This window comes from Aethalodelphis obliquidens, unplaced genomic scaffold (assembly GCF_003676395.1).
Source record: "Aethalodelphis obliquidens isolate GAN/ISIS:26980383/991018 unplaced genomic scaffold, ASM367639v1 scaffold54, whole genome shotgun sequence".
In the NCBI taxonomy this organism is placed as follows: Eukaryota; Metazoa; Chordata; class Mammalia; order Artiodactyla; family Delphinidae; genus Aethalodelphis; species Aethalodelphis obliquidens.
This window is the reverse complement of record NW_020837998.1, coordinates 5,493,173-5,514,620: the sequence shown is the minus strand read 5'-3', so window position 1 is coordinate 5,514,620 and position 21,448 is coordinate 5,493,173. Positions and strand designations below refer to the sequence as shown.

Genomic DNA, 21,448 nt, shown 5'->3' with positions numbered 1-21,448 from the left:
GATTTTGAAAACTCCAGAAGCATTTAGGCCATTTGTCGCTTGGATTCATTCTCCTTTGTAGAGGATGAATACATCACATGATAAAAGGATCACATGTCTAACATTTCTAGTTAACGATGCTCCCAAGTCCTTTCTCCTCAAAATTTACCTCAGTTCCATGTCATTGCTACAGTTATGCAAAAGTTTCTCTGAGCATCAGAGAAAATTGGGGAGGAGATAGAGGTGAATTTGAAATAAGGGTATATACAAAGAGAGATACAAATGTAGTAAGAGGATGAATGCTGTTGTTTAGTGGTTTGATATGATTTCAGATCTATTTGTTCATGACAAAAATTGTTTTGATCTAAGAATACAGTTGTTTTTATAAGTAAAGTTGTTTCAATAAAAGTATTGAAGTTGTTGTGTCAGGATGTCATCATCAACATCTGCGGTTGCTGACAAGCACTCAGTAGTAGCTCAACTGCTGAGGGGCACCACCAGGGTCTTATCAATAAGAACATATGAAGAAGCAGCTATGGCAAGGGGACATTAGAGTATAAATACCCAGAGTGTGTGAGGACCATCTGAGAGTGTTTGGTCTGGGCAAGATGACTCTTTGCTGATCTAAATAGCTCTTTGAAGACTTTGGGGTATTGGCTCCTGCCTAGGAAGGTGGATCTCTGCTCAGCAGTGGTGAAAACCATGAAGCAGCCCCAGGGAAGGAGATTATCATGCTTGCCAGCCTCAATGCCTTCATTTCCTAGCCATGTGCTCTACAACAAGAGACTTTCATCTTTGCACTGGCAGCTGGACATTAGCTCTCAGTTGACTAAGCTCTCTCTCTCGAGAACCAGCTCATAAAAATGTTAGGGAGTCATTGACTGAAACCTTGACCAGGCATGATGATAACCTCTTGCCTGAGTTGTCTTGCAACAGGAGGTCTCAATGAAGAATGTGGTGCTGCCACCAAAAACTAACCAGGAATATTTGGGAGGGGCCAAAGGAAGGAGGACATGCCAACCCATAGTATGTCTTGTAAAACTAACCTGGAAGAATTTGGGAGGGGCTAAAAGAAGGAGGGAGGAGACGACATGTCCTGTCCACCTCCCAGAAACCCTCATGCTGGAATCCATCTTGGCTGAGAGAGGTGAATGCCACCAGGGAAGACACTTAGTTAGATCAAATATGGGCCATGCAAGATGATTGTCCAGAGATAACCCGGAAACTAATCCCATTACCATAAAACCTGAGACCACAGGCCATGTAGCAGAGCAGTTCTTCTGGGTTCCTTTACCCTGTTGCTCTCTGCCTGGGTGCCCATTTCCAATACAGCCTTTTGCTTTGTCAGTACATGTGTCTCCTTGGACAATTCATTTGCGAGTGTTAGACAAAAGCCCACTCTAGGCCCTGGAAGGGGTCCCCCTTCCTGCAACAGAAAGGTACACCACAACTAAATTTGGACTTTATTCCTTTCATCGTGCCCTTTGCCTGGAACAATAGTGTAATTAATCAATCATTGGTTTGGAGTATGTTATTTCTTTATTGGCTTATTAAAGGACATTATCTTGTATGTTATTGGCTTGTGAAATTATAATTCCCACAGTAGACCTGTGTTAAATAAAATATTGGCAAAGATAATCTCAGTCTCTGAGCATAATTTGCCTTGAAACAAAACAAAGGCTCTGTATTTTGTTATTCAATGACTTATTCTCAGACCAAAAAGGGTATAGTTTTTTTCCTGTCATTTTAATATAACGTGAGTTTCCAAAATTGACTTTTGAGGAAGGTATCCAGACATGGTCACAAATCTATTATCTAAGGAAATCAAAGTGTGTTTTTTTCTTTCCACTTTGGGTAGTTATTTTTAGCCTAAGATATTCTTATTGTCCTTATGTGTTGATCAAATTCAGCCATCAGTGGCTCAGTGATAGAATTCTATTTGTCTGTGAAGGCATAGCCTGAGGATAATGCCTTGAATAATCTCTTTCAAGAAAGTGTCCTTGGATTTTAATATCTTTAAACAATTGGTATTTACATCTCTCTCTATCATGAATGATAATTCTTAAATAACAGGTTAAAAATTTTAACTTTCCAACAGAAATAATATCATGGACAAAAAACCCTCAAAACTTTACCCATATTTAAGAATATAATATTAAAAATTACCATTCTTTATTTTATAGAACCATGATAGATCTTTTTATATTCCCTCCATTAGAATTTACTGTCAAGAAAACAGTAGATTTTAGTTAGATGTTTTACCACTTATTACTGAGCAATGCAAAATCCTCAGCAAGACAAGTGAAGATGTGAAAATATTAATTATATCTATCTTGGTAAATTAGTGAATTATTGAAAAAGTAATGAAAATATTTAAGGCTAGTCAACGTATTGAGAGCACCTCTTTACCATTGCAGTGAAAAAAGACAACTCCAGAATGTGTTTATTTCCCTAAATTATATATTTTAATTAAGAGCATTGCCTATGCTGTGCTCCTTTTGTCCTTGTTTGAGAATTTCTATTGAGAAAGTTTAAAATAGATCAAGTGGGAAATATTAAAATGATAGTCTTTGCATTTTCTACACCACACAGACAGAACACAATCTGTCACCAAAAGTGGGCCCTATCTCATGACAACTAGACAAGCATTAGAATTAAAAGAAAGCACAGAAATATATTGGCAGGCATGTGAGTAGGTTGGCAAATTGATACCAGATTTGATGATAGAAACATTTAAAAAAAATCAATTCTGGAAGGGGAAAATCATGCTGAAAAGCAATTTCTATTTTAACGGAGACATGGATTTTTATCCCCTTATTTTAAAAATGACTCCCAAGAGGCCAAAATTATATCAACAAAATCACTCTTCAAACTAAATTATATATAGTAAGGTAGGGAGAAATGTTCACCAGTCTGAATGTTATGGGCTCAGAATTTTCTATAGTATACATTAGTCATGTAGTTTTCATACGTTCTTATTAACCTCTAGGAGTGAATAAATTCTAACTCCAACTGCCAATAAATGAATATTTCTCCTATTATATCTAATTTTCTAGAGTGATAGAGCTGATTGACTCTAATGAAAAAGAGGGCCAAGATATAGCATACAAGAGAAGTAAAGTCTGTTAATACCAAGGGGATGATCCAACTAGGAGAGCATCCTCAAATTTTAGTCAGCTCTCTTCTGTATCATACAGCATTAGCACAGTAGAGTATGGTGGCAGATAAGTCACCACAGTGAAGAGTTATTCAAGTAGACACTGAGGCTGTAGCTGTATTGGTATAATTGGAAGAAATAAGATCAAATGATTTTGGTATTTCTCAATATCTATGTGCTTTTGTGTTTCAGCTTTGTCTGTTTTTGATCTGTGCATTCAGAATGAACACAACAAGGACAAAGGGTGGGGTCAACACAAGAAGAGATTTCTAACCCAAAAGAATATTGCCTCTGTGCAGTCTCTGAAAAATCCTAACTCCTTCTTTTACCCATCTCCAAGTTTACTACTTCTCTTTTCCTTTTCTGACTTGTGTACAGTACAGCTGTTACCTTCATTCTGCCTTCATGTATTGCTGCTGCTTATAGAGCAGCTGTCCTCTTGAACACAACTATTAGGAATTTCTGATCATTAAGCCTAATGACAGAGTAGAGGGAACAAGACTAGAGTCAGAAGTCAAGGCAGCCACATCTCTAAACACAGGTAACAGAAAGAGGAAGAAACTTATTAGAGGACAAAGACACCAGAGCTTATCCTAACTCACTACTCTGCCTGCTTATTAGGAAAGAAATAGAACAGAATGTGTACAGGAGAAAATGCACTTGATAAGCACAGCTTTATTTTAAAAGCTGATTATGATTATCACTCAATAAAGCATCAACCATCACTAAATTTCTTTTTTTAATTGAAGTATAGTTGATTTACAATGTTAGTTTCTGGAAAACAGCAAAGTGATTCAGTCATACATACATATATATCTATTTTTTTTCAGATTCTTTTGCCTTACAGGTTATTATAAAATATTGAGTATAATTCCCTGTGCTATACAGTAGGTCCTTGTAGGTTTTCTATTTTATATATAGCAATGTGTATATGTTAATCCCAAACTCCTAATTTGTCCCCCCCCACCTTTCTCCTTTGGTAACCATGTTTGTTTTCTATGTCTGTGGGTCTATTTCTGTTTTGTATGTAAGTTTGTATGTAAGTTTGTATGTAAGCTTTGTATGTAAGTTTGTAAGTTTGTATCATTTATTTTTTATATTCTACATATAAGCAATATCATATGATATTTGTCTTTCTCTGTCTGGCTTACTTTACTTAGTATGATAATCTCTAGGTCCATTCAACCATCACTAAATTTTTGTCAGCTGGATCAGGTGTAATAGCAACTTGAGATGTCCAGTAGTGGTCAAGATTTAACAAAACACACTTTCAATGACACCAGCAGGGTTGTGGTGGTAACTTTTCTGAATGGCATGGTCAAATGAAAATAGTTATGACTGTGTACACAACTAAATAAATATTTGTCTAACAGATGGAAAAAACTGGGGAAGAAGGTTTTTTATCGCAGTGTGTGCATGTGTGTTTATAAAAAATTAGAAGCCTATGGAGTCAGGTTTCTAATACTATACCATGTGGAATATCCAACCCCTCCCCCTAATCTACGCTTTAAAAATATCAGAACTTGAAGTGTATTTTTTACTTGGCTTAAATCTCCATATAATTATCACAGCCTAGTTTATTTTTTTAGTAGGCTGGTACATGTGACATTGTATTTCAGAACTTTATTCAGTTAGCAACTTAGAGTGTTGTTGGCTTTAAAGAAAAGATACTGGTGAATCTAATAATAATAGTAAGCCTAAATGTCCTTCTCAACATGTTTGTTTACTATCTATTTCCTCTCTAAAATGTAAATCACCATTTGAAAAGAACACAAGGGAATGTATCTATGGATTTTTATTGTCTTATTCTCTTTTTTCTAAATTTGAGACTGGTATAAAAATTGTATACATAGTTTCAATACATCAGTAAAGAGAATATGAAATTTGAAATCAGAAGATTCAGGTTTCAGTCCTGGGTTCACAAGTAGCTATGTGAACTTATTCAGGCAAAACTTTAGAAGGCTATGTCTTCCTCCTACACTGAATCCAAGGCATTAGCTACATTTAATGATGATGAAGGTGATGATTGTGACAATGACAGGAATACTATTACTACAACTATCACTGCCACTGCTATCATCACCTTTCATTTATTGAGTATGAAGCATTTTAGTAAATGCTTTACAAATATTATCTCACTTAATTGTTATAGTGACAAATATCATCTAACTTAATTGTTATAGTGACACTTTGATGTGAGAAAATTATCATTTCCATTTTACAAAGAGGAAAATGTGGATCAAAGAGATGAAGAAATTTACTTAATCACTCTACTTGTAAGGTATAGAGCTGAGGTTTCAATCCAGATCTTCTGGATTCTAAAGTTCTAGAATGTAAGCTCCGTGGCAGCAGGCATTTTGTCATTTTGGAGTTTGGAATTCTGCTATATTCTCAATGCCTAAAAAAGTGCCTGGTACTAAGGAGACCTACAATAAATATTTATAGACTGAATCAAATAACAAGATATTCCTCTATTATTTAATTACATAGATAATTAGAGCTAGATTGTAATAATTGATTATGAATCTTACTGAAAAGCACAAATTTTGGAGCTATATTGACTGGATTCAACTCTTGTCTCTAACACTTATTACCTATGTGACTCCAGACATGTTTCTTCTTGTCATTTTGCCTTAGTTTCATCATCTGTAGAATAGAGAAATATGAGTTCCTACTCCATAGTATTTGTTACAAGGGTTAAATCAGTAAACTAGGGGCATCAAACAGTAGTTGGCACTTTGAATAGTGTATATATGTTAGCTCTTATTACTGGTGTTTTATTTTAACATCTTTATTAATATACCTTATATACCATAGAATTAATCCATTTAAAGTATAAATTCAATGTTTTTTTTGTATATTCACAGGTATCTGTAATCATCACCATATTCAATTTTATAACATTTTCATCACCTCGAAAAGAAACCCTAAAGCACAACATTGTAAATCAACTATACCCCAATATTTAAAAAAAAAAACACATAAAACAAAACAAAAGAAACCCCATACTCTTTAACTATCACCCCCTAACCTCTCACTTCTCCCAAGTTTTAGACAACCACTAACCTACTTTCTGTTTTTTTATTGTATATTTCTCTGTTCTGGACTTATGAATAAAATCATATAATATGTGGTCTTTTGTGGCTGGCTTCTTTCACTTATAATAATGTCTTCAAGTTTCAACCATGTTGCATCATGTTTCAGTAAGTCATTCCTTTTTTATGTCCAAATAATATTTCATTGTGTAGATATACCACATTTTGTTTAAACATTCATCAATTGATGGGAATTTGGGTTATTTACACTTTTTGGGTATTATGAATAATGCTAATATAAACATCATACAGAAGTTTTTGCACGGACATGTGTTTTCTTTTCTCTTGGGTATATACCTATGAGTGGAATGGCTGGGTCATAGGGTAACATTATGTTAAATCTTTTGAGGAAATGCCAGGCTGTTTGCCAATGCAGCTGCACAATTTTACACTCCCATCAGTAGTGTACAAGGGTTCCAATTTCTTCACATTCTTGCTCTCAAGGTAATTTATTTTTAACTTTAGAATTAAAGACTGTCTAAATATTAGAATTAAATATTAGAATACTTAGAATTAAATTCCTATCTAAATATTTTTTAAACTATACACTGGCATCCAAAATTATTTTAATTAGATCAATAAAACTGTAGCATAAACTATTCTACTATGTGAGCTTAATGTACTATTCCCTGTTACTAAGATACCATTGAACAGATTGCCAAACCCATCCGTTGAGAGGGTTGAAAAGTTATCTATTTCTTGATATTAATTTACATATAATTTGAAATATATTAAGGAAATTCCCTCTGCTAAAGTGAATGAAACTTTTAAAAATGTTTGTCAAATTATTTATTCAAATCCACCTACTTTATAGTATATCACTGTTAAAAGTCTGATAAAACAGTTGGAAGAACACATAGGATATCATGGGACAATGACATTGCATTTGCTGAATATGGGGGAAAGGGATTGACAGTACTGATTAAATCCAGTTGAAATAATTTTTTCATGGGTGCTGAGTCTTGGATTTGGAACATGCAGAGATTATATAGAGTACCAGAATGAGAGTCAAACTAAGGGGGGAAAGAAACCAATGCTTTATTCAAGATTGATACTAGAATTGATCTAACAAAGCTAAACAAGAGTAAAATGTTCTCAAAGTGACATAGAAGAGGAATATTATGGATGATACGAAAATCACAGTTTCTTATGAGAAGGCAGGATTAAGTTAGAATACTATTACACTTGTTCTCACATAATCTTTCTGGTTTATTCAAAACCCTACTCTTGCCCTGAAACATTCTTATACTGTGACAATAACAAAATCAATGTGACAGACAGGTCTGCTTTCTTAAAATATTGCATGTCAGTCAGAACAGTGTTTCATTTTTAATTGTTTGAATTTTGCATAAAGATACCTCTGTTTGCTGCTAAAGACATATGCAATTGTCTCTGATATCACTTTAAATTACAGAACATCTTAACATGTCATTCTCGTGAAATGTAAAACTGAGATTGTTGCATTGCATCTATTAAAGCTTGTAGATGTTTACAAAATGAACATCAAAGTAATAAAGTGATTATAAGAATAAACATCAGAATACAAATGATCTTTCTCATTAGTTAAAAGGAAATCATTGTTTTAATGTGCAGTAGCTACCAGACTGCTTAATTCTGTGAATGCCTGGTTTTTATATTAGATGAAAGCATGACTAACTAGATCTATGATAAGAAATAAAAATTTAAAAGTGACCTATGTGCCTGCCTTTATATCAAACCCTGAGATAACAAAAGGGTATTTTAAAACAGTGTCATTAGTTCATTAGCATCGATTCAAGTGAACGTTAAATTTTCATATAGTGGTCTCACATAGGTACTAGTTAAGCATATGACTTCCTGATTGTGACTTGAACCTAAGATATAGTTGCATTCATTTTAATGTATCCTTCAGCTTTAGTTTTAATCTAATGTTACCTAGCTTACAGCAGACTAAGTTATTATAATTGTCTGATACCCATTATCATTTCTTGCTTATTTCCTAGGTGGGAAAAACATTCTCTTCTGGGATCACCATAGTTTTCTTGAGCTCTTAGCTGATTATGGATATATTCTCCCCTATTTCAAACTCCTCTAGCAATTCCATACTGAATTTCCACTTTTAGTGCATTTTCTGTAGAATTTTCAATTTTATTTCAAATCATCTGAAAAAACTGAAACTCAAAGCCCTTCATTTTTTTCCCCAGTTGAATTCATTGCTTTTAGGTTTGTGAGATTTCATTAAGCTTGTCTTAATACTATCAACTCAAATGAAGCATAATAGCTTTAGTGGATAGAATAGTGTCCTCCAACAATTCATGTCCATTCCAAACTCAAAATTTGATCTTATTTGTAAAAAGGGCTTTTGTAGATGTTAGTTAGTTAAGGATCTTGAGATGAAATCATCCTGGATTTCAGGATGTCCTAAATCCAAAGACTGGTGCCCTTGTAAGAAGAGGACACACAGACAGAAAGAAAGCGGCCAAGTGATGGTGGGGCAGAGACTAGAGGGATGCAGCTACAAGCTAATGAATGCCAAAGATTGCCAGGTGCCCACAGAGGCTGGAAGAAACAAGGAAGGATTCTTCCCTAGGGCTTTCAGAGGACACCTTGATTTCAGAATTTTAGCCTGCAGAATTGTGGGAGAATAAATTTCTGTTGTTTTAACCAAATATTTTGGTAATTTGTTATGGCAGTCCTAGTTAAAAATACAATGAGCGAAGGGGATATACTCCCATTTCAGGAAAACAATACACTAGGATAGAAAATAGGTTGTTCTGTTTTATGATTATCAAACCGAAAATGCATTGAAAGATTACTGAATGCAAATCACTATATTTCATCTAATATGTAAGTTTTTGGAGGACTGGGATGATTATAAGTAAGCATATGGTACAAGAGAAATAGAATATCCGGTTTTGAATAATGTGACATACGTTCCAGCTCCAGATCACTCACTCATTTGTGAAACATTTAGCAGAAGCCTATTTGGTACTATGTACAAATTTTCTAAATTATAGAAAAATGAATGGGATAAGGCCCTTGCCCAAAAGGATCTCACAGTTTAATAGGGAAGCCAGAGGTAGAAATAGATAATTACAGTATTACATTTTAAGTGTTTTAATGAGCAGATGAATAAAATACTATCATACCACAAGGGAGCAAAGAGCTGTGTGACCCTGAGCAAGTCCTTTGAGCTCTCTGAATCTGTTTATTGATATGTAAAATGGAGATAACAATAACAATTCATAGCTCTCCTACCTTCTCCCAACTATTTTGGACATCTACTATTTTTTTTTTTTTTTTTTTTTTTTTAGGCTCACGGACGTGCAGGCTCAGCGGCCATGGCTCACGGTCCCAGCCGCTCCGCGGCATGTGGGAACCTCCAGGACCGGGCACGAACCCACGTCCCCTGCATCGTCAAGCGGACTCTCAACCACTGCGCCCCCAGGGAAGCCCGGACATCTACTGTTTTTAAGAGTCCTATGAATCAGACTTTCTCTTAGCTATTTAATATACATTATCTGAATTAATCCTTAGAATAGTTCATCATATAAATACAATTATGCTAATGCTACATGTGTGGAAACTGAGGTACAGAAATTTATACTATGTGCCAAAATTGCATGAATCAGGAAGGAAATATTCTTTTCACTCAAGCCTGTTGTATGTCTTAGGTAGAAATGCATCAAAAATAAATATTATACTACTAGAAGTTAATGTTCGATGTGCCACAATATCTAGCAATAAATAAATTAGATGATGAATAATGTTTCAAATATGTATGAATAATTCCAAATAAATATTATATATCCCCTATAGTACTTTATTTCCTAACTAATGATTTTCTATGCTAGAGAAAGTACATTCAGATGTGCTTCTATAAAGTAGTCATTTGCATTGATTTTAACGTTAGGCAGTTACATTTGTATTTACCTACTGGATTTCTCTAAGTTAATTTTCCCTCAAAAATTACTGTTACAGGGCTTCCCTGGTGGCGCAGTGGTTTAGAGTCCGCCTGCCGATGCAGGGGACACGGGTTCATGCCCTGGTCCAGGAAGATCCCACATGACGCGGAGCGGCTGGGCCCGTGAGCCATGGCTGCTGAGCCTGCGCGTCCGGAGCCTGTGCTCCGCAACACGAGAGGCCACAACAGTGAGAGGCCCGCATACCGCAAAAAAATATATATAATAATAATAATAATATTAACAGTTAGAATATTCAATGTTTTTACATATGCAAGTAACATGGCCAGCTGCATAATCTGGAGCCTCTAGTATTAGTTCATTTTCTATAATCTAGGCAAACTACTAACTTGTATAATTGACCAATTTTCCAATTCAACCATTTTAATTCTTTGTTCAGTTTCCATCTGGTTAAGTCAGATACATCATATGTAAAGAGAGCATCTTATTTGTGGAGAAAAGACCAAGAATTCACAATCTAGTTGCCCTTCAAGGTAAGAAGGACTACCCAGTGTGACAGTGCTCGGAAAATACAACCTAGAATGAATTTTTGTTTCCTCCATCACCTCTAACTTCTTCATTCACTCATTCACCAGGCTAGTTACTAGGATACAGTGATTGCCAAGATAGAAATAATCATCTTTGCCCTTACAGAGATTATAGTCTTCATAAGGGAACAGAGACAAGAATATAGATAATTACAATACTTGTGATCTCAAAATAATTTGGCAGCTTTTCCCTCAATAATAGAGAGGTATCCTTGTATAATTTTATTTCCCAGAGAATAATTTCTAAACATTTAGTTATAGCTTTAGCAGAAATATAAAGTGAATATTAATTAAACACACAAATGAATATTTACCATAGCTAAACTCCAATATCTATGATGCTGCCAGATTTCTATAATACAGAAATAAAAGCACTCCTCCTGAGTGATCCATAAAGTCTTGAATTATCAAAGACTTACATTAAAACTGCATAAGATAGGGTCTGAGCTTCATTTAAAAAGGTATTTCATTCCCCTAGAGGCTCATCCGCCTCAGGCGTCTTCCCAGAATTTAGCTCTTAAAGTATCTAAAATATTTTAAGCTTGTACATTTTTTACTGCTTTGTGAATCTGTCGTGTCGATTTTCATTTTTTTTCCAAGTTACCACATTGACATTGTTATTTTCAGCTTCCAATTCAACATAAAACAGTGGATGGCTCCATTTATCTCTCTGGCTGCATTTATTCTCAGCAGAGCTCTGTATTCAGGACATTTTTATTTTTATGATTGGTTATTTATCGTTAGTATTTTTAGAAAAATGAGAGAGTTGTAATTCTTGGGAGCTTTAACTATAGAATTTTATCAGTCAACAAATATTTATTGAGCATCTACTATGTGACAGGCATGGTACTTAGGATCATGGGCTCTGGAAGTAGACTGCCTGGCTCAAAGCTCAGCTCTACCATTTATTAACTGTGTGACCACGGGCCAGCTGCTTGAATACTCTATTTGGTGCTTGAGCTTGTCTATCTGTAAAACACCAAGAATAAAAATAGTAGCACTATGATAGAGTGTTTGTGAGGGCTAAGTGCGTTAATACAGTAGAGCACTTAACACCATCATATAGTAAGCTTTCAACAAACTCTGTCTGTTATTGTTAATATGAACATCATCATCCTTTATTTTAACCATGCACTGTGAAACCTTGAGTACACTATAACAAGGAAGAATCTTACAATCTACTGTCCAAGTCAGCTACTAAAAAATACTTAGAGATGATCAATGAATTAATTTCTGATATATACAAAAGTGCCTTGAATGGTAGTAAAAGACTGTGAGAGGGAAAAATTTTGCTTTGAGGTCGCAAGTAAATCACCTTATGAAAATGAATTATAGAAAACTGTATAATACTGATCTAGTTTGCCTGAAGCATATAAAATAAAGTCCCAGTTTCAAAAAAAATCAAACATTTTATTCAGCTAGTGACTATGGTCCAAAAGTAAAAAGCTAAGTTTATTAAGGGCTTTAAACATTTATAAATCTCCAGAGCCACAAGACTTAATGCATGGCCCTTAATGTTAAATTAAGTAGTGAAACAGAGGTTTCTATCTTGGGCTCATGGGATCAGAATCTTGGCCCAGATGATGAGATCTTTATCATATTCATTCTAATTGTGGCTAATCTTGAAATGATTAGATCTATTGTTAGAAAGAGACCTTGTCAGCACTAAGGATACAGTGATTAATAGAAAATTCAGTATAATTCGTTTAGATATATGTCTAAAATCTCAATTGAGCCCTGGACCCACATTATTAAGTGATTAAAGCAATTGTAATTGCCACCCTTTATTCACATTCATCACCTGACTAGGAATTAATCATTGCAAGCAAAGAACAGCAGAAAGCAAAATATTTCATAACTAGTACTATACAGATAGATATCAAAACTTTAAAATGGGCTACAGGAACAATGCTTGATACCATAAGCCAAAACAAACGTTAAATCATTAGAAATGCTCTAACAAAATCTGTTTTAATTTCAGTGAAGGTCAAATTTACCCTTGGGGCCATCAAAAATGTGTTTTTCTTTCACAGTTATGGCAACCTTAGTTATTTTCTTTTACCCCAAGAAAGGGTAGAAAGTGAATTTCAGTCAGCCCTGCCTGATAATCTCCAAAAGTTTTATCTTAATTGTATGCTCTTTGTAGGTGAGTTATCACTCTGACTTTTTTGTTCATCACAAAGACATGTTTCCAGGTTGTAGCATATCAACATTAAAAGATCAGGACTGTCTCATTGTTTCTCTAAATAAGGTCATAGCTAAAATAAGCAGAATTTAATGTACGTGCATTTCCTTGGAATGAGAATATATCAAAACAAGAGTCAAGTGAAGGGAGAATGTTCTGTTAGCTGAAAAAAATACAGTGGTACAATTAGAATTCTAGGGAATTCTGCCAAAATTTTAAAGAATAGTTGATTCCAAGTATATTCCAAGAAAAATAAGAGGAAGCATGCTTCCCAATTCATTTATAAGGCTATTATTGCCCTGATACCAATGCTAGACAAAAAAAATATAAAAAAATAAACTACTAATCAATATCTCTTATGATTGTAGAAGCGAAAATCCTAAACAGATATTAGCAAATCAAATTCAACAGTGTATAAAAATAATTATACACCATGACCAAGAACATTCCAGGTGTGCAGGACTTGTTCAACATTGGAGAAACAATGTAATCCAGCATATAAACAGGCTAAGGAGGAAAATCATATGGTCCTATCAACTGATGCAGAAAAAGCATTTTGAAACCGAACAGGACCATGTGGGTCTCCCAGGCATGGAAACTTTTCTGAGTCCCCTGTTTCTTGTTTGTAGGGAGTAGGCTTCAGCCTCCATGACCTTCCCTGAGTTCCAAAGGGCAGGTTCAAACAGTTGCTGATCAGGGAAGGGAGGGGATGCAGAGACAAGGGAGGAGCAGTCAAGAAACAATAGTGCAACATTATAAATTGATGAATTTTCACAAAGTGAACACACCCTGGGTGTTCCATAACCATAATCTGGGTCAAAAAATTGCACAGAAGTAGCATCCAGAACCCAACATCCTGCTGTAGTCCACTCACTTCCTCATAGTTTAGTTTAGTCTATTTTGGTACTTTATAAGAATGGGATCATACTGTACTCTTTATTTTTGAATGGCTTCTTTCAACATCATTTGGTTTGTCCAATTTTCTCATGTGCTTGGGAAAATTGTGCCAATAATTTAATTTTTGCACTGTATTATATTCCACTGGATGAATATATGGCAATTTATTGATTGTATTGTTGGACAATCTAGGTTATTTCTAGCTTTTCCATACTGTAAATTATGCTGTTACGTATATATGTGCATGTGTTGGGTGAATGTATGTACACATTTCTGTGTTGTATATAACTTAGAAGTGGGATTGCTGGGCCACAGGCCATATCTGTTCAGCTTTAGTATTTAAATTACCTTTAAACCACTATCATATCAGTGAGATCAAAGTAATGAGGTGAGGCAGATTAAGTGTTTACTTTAAAGTCAGCTGGAATTTAGTCTTGTTCCCACTACTTTTTACTACTAATATTAAGCATGTTATATAATTTCATTGACCCTCAGTTTATGTATCTGTAAAAAGCATGAATACTATACCATACATTCTTATAAAAATACTAAATAAAATAGTGTATGTTGAAAAGTATTTTTTTAAAAAAAGAAACAATAGTGCAGCCTTGGGACAGGGTCCTGGTTCTGTCTCAAGGGATATACATAACAATTTCTTTGAGCTCTTCTGAAGAACTAAAATCCCCAACAAATGGAAGATGTTAACTACTTAATGAGCATTCCTCATTCCAGAGAGAAGGTCACAGTTTGGATAACATCAGAGAACCACAGAAGCTCATCAGGAGACCACCTGAGGACAGATTAAAGGAATGCAGTTCCTGCACATACCCTCTTCCTTATCAGCAACACTGTCCCTGAACCATTGCTATAAAACTCTTCACCAAATCCCCTCAGGTTGGGACACACAGTTTTGAGGGCTTGAGCCCACAGTTTCCCCCTTTGCCTGGCAAAGCAATAAAGCTATTCTTTTCTACTTCACCCAAAACTCTGTCTCCAAGATTCAACTTGGCACCAGTGTACAGAGGCTGAGTTTTGTCATCAAAATGGCTATTATCAAAAAGACAACAAATAACAAGTGTTGGCAAGGATGTGGAGAAAAGGGAATCCTCACGTACTGTTGGTGGGAATGTAAATTAGTGCAGCCACTATGGAAAAAAGTATAGAGATTCCTCAAAAAATTAAAACTTGAACTTCCAAAAGCACATTCCTTAAAAGTAAAATTGATTAATTAGATTTCATCAAAATTTAAAATGTTTTCCCTGTGAAGAGGATGAAAACACAACCTATGGTTTGGGAAAATATATTTGCAATTCATACATCTGACAAAGGAGTAGTATCTACAGCATATAAAGAGCTTTCAAAATGCAACAGTAAAAAATTCTCAAGCAATTCATTTAGAACACGAACAAAAGATATGAACAGCCATTTCCTTAAAGAGGATATACAGATGGCAAATGAAAGGATGTTCAACATCATTACCATCTTGGTCTGTTTGAGCTGCAATAAATAAATAGCATAAACTGGATAACTTATACACAACAAATATCTATTTCTCACATTTCTGGAGGTTTGGAAGTCCAAGACTTGGCTGATTCGATGTTTGGTGTGGGGCTAGTTCCCGGTCCGTAGAAGGTGACTTCTTGCTGTGTTCTCACATGGTGAAAGGGCACTGGAGCTTTCTCAGGCTTCTTTTATAAGGACACTAATTCCACTCCTGAGGACTCTGACTTCATGACTTAATCACATGCCAAAGGCCTCACCTCCTAATACCATCACCCTGAGGGTTAGAATTCCAGCATATGCATGGGGGGTGGGGCACAAACATCCATACCATAGCAATTAGCCATCAGGGAAATACAAACTTAAATCACAATGAGATAACACTACACATCTATCAGAATGGCTAAAGTTAAAAAAAATAGTAACAACACCAAATACTGGAGAGATTGCAAAGAAATGAATCACTCATTCATTGCTGATGGGAATAAAAATGGTATAGACACTGTGGAAAGCAATTTGACAGTTTCTTATAAAACTAAACATGTGACCCAGCAATTACACTTTTGGACATTTATCTCAGAGAAATTAAAACTTACATCACATCCACACCACAACTTGAACACTAATGTTCATTGCAGTTTAATTCATACTTAATTCAAGAAAAAATTAGAAACAGCTAAAAAATTAGAAACAACTCAGATGCCTGTCAACAAGTGAATGGTTAGACAAACTATGATATATCCATACCATGAGATGTTACTCAGCAATAAAAAGGAATTAACAATTGATACATGAAACAACATGAGTGAACCTCCAGGGAATTATGCTGAGTGAAAAAAACGCTACCCAAAGGTTACAAACTGTATGATTTGATTTATACACATTCTTAAAATCACAAAATTATAAAAATTGAGAATAGATTAGTGGTTGCCAGAGATTAGCATGGGGAGGAATGGTTTGAGGGAGATGAGTATGCTAATAAAAAGGCAACAAGAGGGAAGGTTTTAGTGATAGAACTGTTCAGTTTCTTGACTGTGGTGGTGGATACATGAACATACACGTGATATGGTTGTGCAGAACCACACACACACACACACACATAAACGCAAATGAGTGTATGTAAATCTAATAAAATCTAAATGAGTTTGGTGGATTGTACCAATGTCCATATCTTGGTTTTGATATTATGTTAGAGTGTTGCAAGATGTTACCTTTTGGAGAAAACAGGTAAAGGATACAGGGGAACTCTCTGTATTATTGCTTACAACTTCATTTAAACCTAGAATTATCTCAATAAAAATTACAATTTAAAAAGCAAAGCTTACTTAAGTTTAAAAGAGACTAACCAAGGAAAAGCAAAATTTTTAGAAGCCAATAATCTGCCATGTCTGGCACAAAATATATTTGCTATAAACATTTTCTCTGGTGCTGCAGACTTCTACTTACAGGTATGTCCAATTTTTATAGTTATAACAAATTCTTAGTTCTTTGTAACTGGAGTTTTTAATGCTCAGTTGTTTTAAAGAAATGACAAGGGAAAATAAAAAGTGGAAAATGAAATAAGATCTATCTATGAAGCTGGAAAGATCTCATCATGGAGAATATTGGATTTGGACACCATTAGAGCACAACTTTCATGTGTGCTGTAAGTGATAAGATTAGATATATTGAGAAGAGTATATTGTTTTTTATAAGTCACTGCACACCATTTCTTTGTTGATGCATTCATTCTATTCTTTCTAATTTTATTTAGCAGTTTGTTAAAGAAAAAAATAATATGATATGTGTCTCCACTTTTTTTTTTTAGAGCTATATTCATTTGTGTTAGTCCTCAGTAACATCACAGCCAATGGGTCTTCTTTATTACTTTTTGCAAGGTGACCCTAATTTATAATAACTCTGTTCAAAATATGATGGAATTTATTTGGACCACTATTCTCATTTATATTTAAATGCACACCATTAAAATCAGTGCAACTTTATCATTACTATTTCAATATCAGCTCCTGTATGTCATCACATGAATATATACTAGGCAACACTTTTCGTGGGCAGAGTAACCTGCATTAAAAATGTATACACAAACTATCCCCTTATTCATAATTTCAAGGTTTTTGCTGAGATTAATAAAAAACAAAACCCCCTAGGCCAGCATTAAACTGTGGTTGTCTGACATGGAGACATTTTTAGCCTGGTTCTAGTCTAGTCAGAGGGCAAACTTCAAGTGACTGAGAAAAGTAACTGTTTAAAAAAATAGTAATTCTACAGCAACTTCTACAAACAGACTTGTATAACTTTCCATTAGCAGAGCCACATATTTGACCATTATACCAATATTATAATTGGGAAAATTGATCAAATGAATATTAAAAATACAAAAAATTAATTTAAAATGTGGGCTTTAAAGTTTAAGAGCTAAGTCTGAATTTTTACTATATATCTAATTATACTTTAATGAAACTGTAAAAATATTAATGACAATATAGGTGGTGGTTTGTGCAGGGCAGAATTCGTAGCTAACCTTCAATGATCCCCACCCTTGTCTAAGCCCCTGTACTTTGATTGTGGGTAGAACCTATGAGATGTCACATTCATGATTACGTTAGATTATTTTATATTATATGACAAAAGGAAGATTGTCCTGGTTGGGTCTCCTGAGCCCTTTAAAAGCAGAGAGTTTTCTCAAGCTGGTCAAAGAAAAGGAAGTCAGAGAGATGCAGAGCAGGTGTTCTGGAAGAAAACAAGCATTCCTGTTGAGAACTGCCTATGTTGAAGGTCACATATTAAAGAACTGTCGGTTGATTCTAGAGTTGAACCCAGCCAACAGCTAGCCGGTAAATAAAGGCTACAGTCCTACAACCACAAATGAATTTTGGCAATAACCAGTATGCTTGTAAGAAGACTTTGAGCCCCAGATGAGAATCACAGCCCCAGTCCATGCCTTAATTTCAGCCCAGTGAGTTCCTGAGTAGAGAATCCAGTCATACTGTGCCTGGGCTTCCAACCTATATTCAGGTAATAAATTTGTGCGTGTCTTTTAAGCTATTAAGTATGTTTTAGCTAGCAGGAGAGAGCTAATAAATGGTTATACAAGTATTCACTGGAACATTATATCAACTTTGTTGTATATTTGAACATTCTTTTAATTAAATGTTGAGATAAGAAGAAAAATCTAAAAGGGTGAGCAATATTGGAGAAGTGGCTTGTTAATCTTCAGACCAATAAGCTTTGGTTTCAGTGGAGAAATAAAGAGTGCTACTTACTAATCTCAAGCATAATTCATCTGAGTATGTGCCAGAGGGTGCAGATATGGCTAATGGAAGATAATAAATAACTACAGTGTGTGGTACATAGTGAAGGAGAAATAAAGTGCTCTGAGTTACATAACAATGTTCAATCAGACAGTTGGGTCAGTTAATGTATGAACTAAAGGTTGGCACATCCATCTCCCTAGTTGTCCGGAAAGAAAGCAATGTGTATTGTCAGTGATATGGAACTGCATGATTCAGTGAAGATCATTTAAAAAGTCTCAAAAAAAAATAAATTAAAAAAAAAGTCTCATAGACAAAAAAAATGTCATTTCAATTGCAGTTCCTCCATATCAGTACTTTTAAGTTAATTTTCATGATTAGGTATATTAAAATTGATTGAAAGTGAAATTTACCATGGATATTGCAAAGCATATATGCTTCCCATTTGAAACCATTTTATTTCTCTGCATAATGTGTTTTAAATTTGGCACCTGCATAGCACTAACCATCTATGTTACTGCTAAATCTATGCCTGGTGGACTCCAAAACCACAATCTATATGTGAATTAACTAAACAAGAAAAAGAGATGGCCAAATATCAGTGCCTCACAGAACGCTTTTGGATAACACATTGCATATTAAATGCAAAATGCCGATTTCATATCTTTGCCTCTTGAATCAATATTTAAGGAGTGACCCATTCATTTCATAAACTCTTATTCCAAATTCCAATATATGAGACCATTGGAAAATAAATGAATGAGGAATGAATGATGGCTGGAAATAAAGGCAGATGATATCTGGTGAGATGAAGTGAAATGACTACAAGCAAGATAAATAAAGCACCTATTTCAAAGACTTGCAGAAAGGTAACAGATATGTATCTAGGGATAGAAAGGAAATATAAAAAGCAAACCAACTTTTATTTTTCCAAAATAATGACTGGAATGTTTTGTGATGAGCACTTATGAGTCACCAGCCACAGATGGACATGTAAGTCTCTATCAATAGTTGCTGAAGACTATGGGTATGTAAGGAATGTGCAGTATTGATAATTTTTAAAGTACAGTTTGTTAAGCACCTTCTATTTACTAAGCACTGTACTTTACATGTATTTTATATGCATTATTAATGTAATGGTAAGAGTTAGGTATGACTATTTTCCCAATCTAGCCTACTTAATTGTATAGGTGGACAACAGCAAGAACAATTATAAACAACAGTAAAGGCTAGAATTTATGAGCACTTACTGAGGGTCAGACATTATTACAAGTCCTTGTGTTATTATTATCTGTATTATCTCATTTAACCTGTGTAATAACCCAAAGAGATAGTCTTTGTTTTTTTTTTTACTTCCACTATATAGATGAAGAAAGTGTAGCTCAGAGATGTTAGATAACTCACCCCAAATTAGTCACCTTGTAAATGACAGAAATATGACTTCAATGTATACCTGCCTGAATTCTGTTTATCATCATGCACAATGCCAGCCTGCCTAGTGAATATGATGTTGTCTACAAATAACAATTTTATATAATATGATCATAGACAATTAGATGTCTATGTAAAATATTCACAGTACGCACATAAAAAGTATTGGTCTTTATTTTGATATTATAATATCCAAGCAAGATAAAAAGTCAAACTTTTCAAGATAACAAGGTGTCTTTTTAAAAATTTTTTAGTTTTAAAAAATTTCTGAAGGGAGCTTCCCCGGTGGCGCAGTGGTTGAGGGTCCGCCTGCCGATGCAGGGGGTGCGGGTTCGTGCCCCGGTCTGGGATGATACCACATGCCGCGGAGCAGCTGGGCCCGTGGGCCATGGCCACTGAGCCTGAGCGTCTGGAGCCTGTGCTCCGCAATGGGAGAGGCCACAGCAGTGAGAAGCCCAAGTACCGCAAAAAAAAAAAAAAAAAAAAAAAAAAAAAAAAAATTCTGAAAATTGTGAGAGCATCCCATGATGCTCAGAAATAAAAAAATTGGGCTGAGGCTTGTTTTCATCCAAAGATGTGGAAGTTTATCTTGTAGAAAAGGCACACCTTAAAAAGTCTATGAGCTTTCTATGGATAAAATGCTGGAATAAACTTACTTTCATAATGATAGACAGGAACATGGAGACATATAGGTAGAGTACACAAGCACAAATTAATTTAATGCCCTCAATAAGTAAACTCATTATGGTTCTGAAGCTGCAAACTGTTAGCCATTGTGTGATTCTGTACTAAATTGCTGATTTGTTTTAACCATGCCTCGGCATAAATGATTTCATAGATGATGGACTTGTTTCATCATCTGTAATTAAATATGGGCCCAGAAACCTAAGGAAACAACAACAAATATGAACTGAAGATTGAAGAGAGTCACTGCTTTGCAAAATAAGGCAAGACTAAGGAGGTACTCATTATAGCTACTTACTGGGTATTGATAATCTACTAAAAGGAATTTATATATTCCTTTGAATTTGTATCCTGGTACTGACAATTGGATTACAGCAATGATAGAAACTTAATTTTAAATAATAATAGCTACTTTTATTGAGGATTTATATTGTGTCAGGCATTATGCTTTATTTGTACATGCATTCTTATTAAATTCTCCAAATACACTTCTGCATTAGGAACTGTCACTATCCCATTTTACAGATGAATTAACTGAAACATACAGAATTTAAGTGGTTAAATGAAGTAAAGAGGGTAAACAACTTGCTCATGATGACAGAGCTAAAATGAGCAGAGAAAGGATCCAACCCGAACCTATCTGATTCCAAAGTTTGATATATTGACATTAAAGTAATTGGCAAAGTTATTGATCCTTATGGATTTCATTTTCCTTAATCTAAATCTAATTATAAATTTCAGGTAAATAATAAAGAATATTTTACTATTTAACCAATTTTA

At 34.7% G+C, this 21,448-nt stretch overlaps 1 protein-coding gene across 1 annotated transcript in view; it reads right to left on the bottom strand.

The window, feature by feature from the left end:
* The window catches only part of PCDH11X (protocadherin 11 X-linked), a 736,726-nt gene that overhangs the window by 330,080 nt on the left and 385,198 nt on the right, over positions 1-21,448 (bottom strand). The gene's annotated exons all lie outside the window — the stretch shown is intronic.